Genomic DNA, 6,000 nt, shown 5'->3' with positions numbered 1-6,000 from the left:
AACAGTGAAGAGAAGGACATTTAAGAACATTCACTCAGAGTAACAGCTCCCCCTAGAAGCCTTTTTACTTCCATGACTGGTAGGACAGTAGTTAAAAGAGCTGTAAATGCAGTTTTTTTTATCTTAATGCAGTCTATGCATTAAGAAAAACTTTGTGTGTAGCAGCCCCCCCTTATTACTTACCTGAGCCCCATCTCTCTCCAATGATGTCCACAAGTGTCTTAGCCACCTGGGACTCTCCTCCTGATTGGCTGAGACACAGCAGCGTCGCCATTGGCTCCCATGGCTGTCAAAGTCAGTTCGCCAATTAGAAGAGAGAGAGAGAGGGCGGGGTTTGGGTCTCTGTGTCTGAATGGACACACGGAGCTGTGACTGGGCTTAGGTGCCCACATAGCAAGCTGCTTGTGCGGGGGGGGGGGGGGGCACAAGATGAGGGGGGGGCAGCAGAACAGAAGAGGCACCCAAGAAGGATCCAGGCTGCCCTGTGCAAAACCAATTGAACAGAGGAGGCAAGTATAACATTTTTTTAAAATAACCAAATAGACTGTACAGTCACTTTAAACCAATCCTGTCACCAGGTACCAGAATTTACATCTGAATCTGAAGGTAAAGCTATTCGTACTGTCAAACTACGACAAACAAATTCTGCCTTCCAAACATAAGAAGAAATTAATGTGGCAACGCAGGTAGTTCTTTTTTTATTTGCTGACAAAGTCTTTTATATTACTTTTTAAATCCTGTAGAACTGTGCTTGTTTCAATTGGTAAGTAGATACTTCTTTTCAGCCTGTGAACTATGAGAAAATGCAAAGGAGACTCAAAAATAGCCCCCTTTTTATAAACCAATAAAAAAAAATCACTTTCCTATCACTTAATTTCTTCAACTGAATGAAATAAGACATACCAGAAGCAATTTTAGACCCAAATGATTTGGTACCATATATTTTAAGAATATTAAATACATTAGGCAAACAAGTACAAGTCAATAATACAGTCACAGTTAAAAAAAAAAAAAAGTTATTTCCACTGAATTTTCATTGCGAAGTGGACATTAATTCTTCCCAAACAGTTGTTCAGTTTTACATTTGCTGTTTTTTGATGGAATATAATTGTGATGCCAACTGTTGCTCCTGCAAAAAAAAAAAAAAAACATAACTATAATTATCATCCCTGGAAGTTATATACTTTTCAAAGTTATTCATACACACACTATGAATAAGCAAGCAGCTAACTTCTAGTTTTCTGTCCTGGCTATGGTCCTAACACAGCATGTTTCATAGATCTTAGAAGCACAAGTGGCTTAGTCACTAATCCATATAAAGTGATGTGCTCACGTTATTCTGCAGGAAGATCTGCAAGACCAACCAGTCTAGCATAGGGTTGCCACCTGTCTGGTTTTGACCCGGACAGTCCAGATTTTGAATCTTGTGTCCGGTTTTCAGTCCATCTGAAAACCGGACAGACAAATTATTAAGACTGTATTACTGCCTGAGGAGGAGAGGATGTGGCACCCCCAGTGGCGAGCAGGGGCAGGCCCAGGGCTGTGTCTCTGACAGGGTGCACGCCTGGGCTTTGCACATGAGAATCGGACCTGGACTGGCCAGCGGTAAAGCAGACTGAGGGGCCTCACAGGTTTTCCACTATAGTACACTTGTATTAGATTGCTTTGTGTGTGGCAGGATCTTTTACTAAGTAGCAATGTGCCAAGTGTTGTTATCCATAGCAGCCAATCAAAATGTACCTTGCATTGCCATCAGCTACATCTGATGAGTTTCTGTACTTGTGCATATAATCATAGCTTATTACTGTATATTCTGTATTGCTGTTTATTAAATAAGTCCTTTTGGTGTTTGTAACTTTGCCAGGTTATTTGACAACTGTGTCTACTAAATGCTACAATAAATGCCTACAATTGTTGTAATATGCTTGCTGCTAAGCAGAATGGGGGGAGCAGATTTGCAAAGTAACCAGTCAGCTTCTAGCTTTGGCTTGTTTGGTTAAGCTTTGGAAATGAAAGCTAGAAGCTGATCGGTTGCCATGCACAGCTGCTCCAGTCTTAGTGAATTCCCTTTAATGTATGTACTAATGAATATTCCAAGAATTGGAAGTGACAGTGAACAGTTGATGTAATGGTTACCCAGTAACAAGCTTCATATGCATTTCTGGCACTTTGTAAATTGTGTATGCTTGTTAGCATGAACATTGGCGCTAACAGGATTGTGGCTTTTTAGGCTCTGATCATGTATTAGATTGTTCAGTCCATTACAAATTGTTGCTGACAGCGGCTGAGCCACACCCACTCTTTGTCACATTACTACTTTCATTGGGGCACCCAAAGCTGTCCCAGATCTTTAACAATCCTATAGTGTATAATACAAAAAAAAAATCCTGTGCGCCGCTAAAGTGTTTGGGTTTGGCTTGGAGAAAAGGTGCCAAACCTAGTGTAGCATGGTAAATGCACATAGCAGAACCTCAATTCTGTATGAACACCTTGTATGCATGCATGCATACAATCAATCCTACAAATCCCATCAGAAAAGGACCAACGGTTTTGCAGTTTTGCATATTTTTGACTGTATGTATTCCAAGTATTTCTACACAGTTGACGTTTCATTGGAAACATGCACGTCCGTAGCTGATGTCTGTAGCTGCACGTGACTGTCACATAGCCTGACGGGCCTATGGGCGGGGCCTACTCGCCCCAAATGCGGGGATACCTTTCACGCTAATCAATGCCCAGGACCAGGAAGGGGACTGCAGTCATATGAACATTCTAACATTAGGGCAGTTCCCAGATTTAGAGATTACTGTGTGCAGTAATTAAAGTAATACAGGTATGTCCTCTAAGAAGTTTCTTGTCTCATGTCACTACACACTGTAATTTGGTAGATGTTGCATTAGGAGGGACGTTTTAAGCCTGCACCCACTCCATCAGTCCAGCGTACCTCCGTTACCTCACTCCCAGTAACAGAATTGGGTCCCACCAAGCACATAGCACGGATCTCATACATGTGTATCGACTCCTTCCTTCCCATATCTTGTCACCAGGTCATGGATCTCCGTAATGTGGGTTTGTTGCTACTGCATACCAACCACTAGGGAGGAAGCCAGACAATGACCTCCACACTACTTGTTGACCTGTCACCTTACCAGTTACCACGCTTAACAACTGGTTGCTTGGTGTCTCAAACTTGTGCTTGGTAACTCAAAGCAGCTACACTCCTCCTCCTTGTCTTACCAAGTTAACCCTTCTGCAGTGTTGTTGCTTTATACCCTCTGTGCTTTACAGACCCTGGTTCTTTAGATACACCATAACCTACATGCCTCCCTTTGAATAACTAATAATAACAGGGCGGCACAGTGGTGTAGTGGTTAGCACTCTCGCCTAGCAGTATATAGGGTCGCTGGTTCATATCCCAACCATGACACTACCTGCCTGGAGTTTGTATGTTCTTCCTGTGCCTGTGTGGGTTTTCTCTGGGTACTCCAGTTTCCTCCCACACTCCAGAGACATTCAGGTAGGTTAATTGGCTTCTGTCCAAAAATTGGCCCTAGCATATGAATGGGGACCTTGGATTGTGGGCTCCTTGAGGGTAGGGACCAATGTGAGTGTGCAATGTACAGGGATATGGACAATTGTAGACACTCACTCAGGTTGGACTGGTGTCTTTATTCAACCATACTAACTATGCAACTATGCAACAGACCAGGCTCAGAATGGTTAATGTTACTTTAATGAACAAGTTGCAGCATAACAGTTTAATATGAACAATTTCTTTGTCCCTAATCTTACTACAGTTGTGTGGCTGCCCAGGCATACCTCCTTGAGGTGATAGTCCATCTTGAAATTCTCCATGGCTTGGATGTCTTCCGAAAATCTCAATACTTGCAGAGGACTGCAAGGCACAGCAGCCCTGATGCCATGAACGTTAACAAAACCAACCAAGAACCCTGGACCTAATCCTTCCCCCTTTTTATAGCACAGGTGGGCTGGCTGGGACCAAAAAACCTGGGAACTGAACTCACATCACTTAACCCTTTTCTCCGGCCTGGGCCAGCTACTAACTCACTAAGGCCATATTTCAATCTGCCTACAGACCCCGGGAGGTTGATTTACTAAAGGCAAATATACTGCACATTGTGCATCATCCAATCATTTGTAAGCAAAAATGCTGTGATCCTTGCATGTGATTGACTATTCTTTGTATATTTTCCTTTAGTAAATCAACCCCCATGTTTAAAAATTAAACTGAGAGTTAATAATGCTCAACACTGCGCAAAAGATAAACTGAATTCATTAAGAGTCAGCAATGTAAAATTCACATGCTATGCTGAGGGATAATTACAAAGTGGTAACAGAAGTACATTTTTTGATTTATTTTAAGGGATACAGAGTTTTTAGTGAAAGGTAAGCAATTGTATCTGAGCCCTTGTCAACATTACTAATGTAGTATTACAGTAGCATTGGCAATAGAGTTTCTTTTTTTTAGTATGTGCCTCTTTTTAAATACTAGCAGGATACATGCTTCCAGCTATTAGGAGGCGCTGGTCTCCCATAGCTAGAACACCAATGAACAAGTAGCCATCATCATACTGATATCAGCATGTATGTTGTTATGGGATGCTCTGAGGTCCCCAAAAAGCAGGCACCACTTTGGCGCTAATGGGCACTGCAGCATCTCCCAGGCCCAAAGGAAGTCTTGGCATTGAGTGTAGCCCCTCTCCTCCTTTGCCATGAACTGGAAGGGATTAAAAATGCTGCAACCATCTCTACGGTTGTTTTTTTTATTCTTCTGACCTTGTAGGTCTTTCACTGGCAGGGCTTAAAGTTGTAAAAAAGCAAAAAAAAAAAAAAAAAAATATATATATATATATATATATATATATATATACAGTGGTGTGAAAAAGTGTTTGCCCCCTTCCTCATTTCCTGTTCCTTTGCATGTTTGTCACACTTAAGTGTTTCGGAACATCAAACCAATTTAAACAATAGTCAAGGACAACACAAGTAAACACAAAATGCAATTTGTAAATGAAGGTGTTTATTATTAAAGGTGAAAAAAAATCCAAACCATCATGGCCCTGTGTGAAAAAGTGATTGCCCCCTAAACCTAATAACTGGTTGGGCCACCCTTAGCAGCAACAACTGCAACCAAGCGTTTGCGATAACGTGCCATGAGGCTTTTACAGCGTCCTGGAGGAATTTTGGCCCACTCATCTTTGCAGAATTGTCCTAATTCAGTTACATTAGAGGGTTTTCGAGCATGAACGGCCTTTTTAAGGTCATACCACAACATCTCAATAGGATTCAGGTCAGGACTTTGGCTAGGCCACTCCAAAGTCTTCATTTTGTTTTTCTTCAGCCATTCGGTGGTGGACTTGCTGGTGTGTTTAGGATCATTGTCCTGCTGCAGAACCCAAGTTCGTTTCAGCTTGAGTACACGAACAGATGGTCGGACATTCTCCTTCAGGATCTCTTGGTAGACAGCAGAATTCATAGTTCCTTTTATCACGGCAAGTCTTCCAGGTCCTGAAGCAGCAAAACAGCCCCAGACCATCACACTACCACCACCATATTTTACTGTTGGTATAATGTTCTTTTTATGAAATGCAGTGTTCCTTCTACGCCAGATATACTTGGACACACACCTTCCAAAGAGTTCCACTTTTGTCTCATCGGTCCACAGAATGTTGTCCCAAAAGTCTTGGGGATCATCAAGATGTGTTGTGGAGAAATTGAGACGAGCTTTGATGTTCTTTTTGCTCAGCAGTGGTTTTCTCCTTGGAACTCTGCCATGCAGGCCATTTTTGCCCAGTCTTTTCCTGATGGTGGAGGCATGAACGCTGACCTTAACTGAGGCAAGTGAGGCCTGCAGTTCCTTGGACGTTGTTGTGGGGTCTTTTGTGACCTCTTGGATGAGTCGTCGCTGCGCTCTTGGGGTAATCTTGGGCGGCCGGCCACTCCTGGGAAGGTTCACCACTGTTCCATGTCTTCGCCATT

At 42.5% G+C, this 6,000-nt stretch overlaps 1 protein-coding gene across 3 annotated transcripts in view; it reads right to left on the bottom strand.

Annotated features, from left to right (window-relative positions):
• Positions 1–912: 912 nt before the first annotated feature.
• RSPH3 (radial spoke head 3) overlaps positions 913–6,000 on the bottom strand; it is a 93,342-nt gene continuing 88,254 nt past the window's right edge. For all 3 annotated transcript variants that reach the window (XM_077486724.1, XM_077486726.1, XM_077486725.1), the window contains exon 10: positions 913–1,129. The gene's annotated coding sequence lies outside the window, so the exon portion shown is untranslated. The remainder of the gene's footprint in view (positions 1,130–6,000) is intronic.

The sequence above is a fragment of the Lithobates pipiens genome, unplaced genomic scaffold, assembly GCF_037356315.1.
Source record: "Lithobates pipiens isolate NorthernLeopardFrog02 unplaced genomic scaffold, aLitPip1_a1.2 Scaffold_18, whole genome shotgun sequence".
In the NCBI taxonomy this organism is placed as follows: Eukaryota; Metazoa; Chordata; class Amphibia; order Anura; family Ranidae; genus Lithobates; species Lithobates pipiens.
The sequence above is the reverse complement of the archived record's forward strand: the minus strand, read 5'-3'. Positions and strand labels throughout refer to the sequence as shown.